The sequence below is a fragment of the Lupinus angustifolius genome, chromosome LG09, assembly GCF_001865875.1.
Source record: "Lupinus angustifolius cultivar Tanjil chromosome LG09, LupAngTanjil_v1.0, whole genome shotgun sequence".
Classification (NCBI taxonomy): domain Eukaryota; kingdom Viridiplantae; phylum Streptophyta; class Magnoliopsida; order Fabales; family Fabaceae; genus Lupinus; species Lupinus angustifolius.
The window spans coordinates 4,226,729-4,227,975 of NC_032017.1; positions in this window are offsets into that span (position 1 = coordinate 4,226,729).

The window sequence follows — 1,247 nt, forward strand, 5'->3', positions numbered from 1 at the left end:
ACTCCTGGATGGTCACATGACCAAGCCTCTTACGGTCGGTCGATCGTTGTTCAGTGATATCGTGTATCCTTACTAGGGTACCCCCTACCTAGTTCACGACCTCAAGTCGGATACTTGCCCAACAAGGCATAAACACAAACAATGCTTTCATACCTTTGTGGAGTCATGCTTCACATCTAAGACATGATCTCATTCCACAATCTTTATAACACAACACACCCTACCCGGGTTCATCACATTGTTCTCAATATCATTTTATTTCAATCTTCCCAAACCGTCCCTCGCCCAAGCGGGGACTAGTAGCTCAAGTGACAATTCCTCTTTAAATCCTAAATCAATTGGAGTTTTCCTCGCCCAGGCGAAGGTATTATTGCCCAAGCGAGAGAGTTCTAGAAACTCCTTAAGTTCTGGATTATTTTTTTTCGCCCAATCGAGTTTTTGCTCGCCCCGGCGACGCCTTGTTCACCCAGGCGAAAATCCTGGAATTTTTTTTTTTTGCCCAATCGGGATTTTGCTCGCCCGGGCGGACTTTTGCTTGCCCTGGCGACGCCTGGTTTGCCCCGGCAACAGGGATTTGGACAGAATGCTAATTTTTGCCATTTTCGACAACCGAAATACCTTTAAACATGGTTTTTCAAACACATGCACCCAGAAAAGTTCCCAACAACATTCATATACAATATTCAACACATTTCATCAACAATCATATATATTCAAAAGCATTCAAACATAAAAATCTTGGGTTTCTTAAAACTCAAGTTAACTCCAAAACATTTGAGATGGTTTATGAGATCCGGTGTCATATTCGGACACCACTATGCCACGACGTGTTCTCTCTCACCTCAATGAAGCGTGCTTTTACTTGTCAACTACGGTTGGTTTGGTTTCAAGGTTCAAACACCGAAATCTTCGTAACTACCACAATAAAAATCCGTTAGTTTCCGATATTTCTAAAACCATTACCAAAATACTTAAAACTCCATATTCCGATTTAAGACATTCTTTGATAATCTTACCACTTTAAAGTAAGTTATTCAAAGTATCATTTAAGAGTTTCATGAGACCTTCATGTACTCATAAACCTCAACATCATTTTTAACAAAGATTTCTAATTTTTTCCAACTTGTTCCAAGCCATGGTTTAAGGCTAAAAACAAATAGAAATACATACATTCTCATTTTTACAAAACATTTCCTAAAGGTTCCTTTGATTTTATCATCATCCCCTTTGGCTAAAACAACAAAATA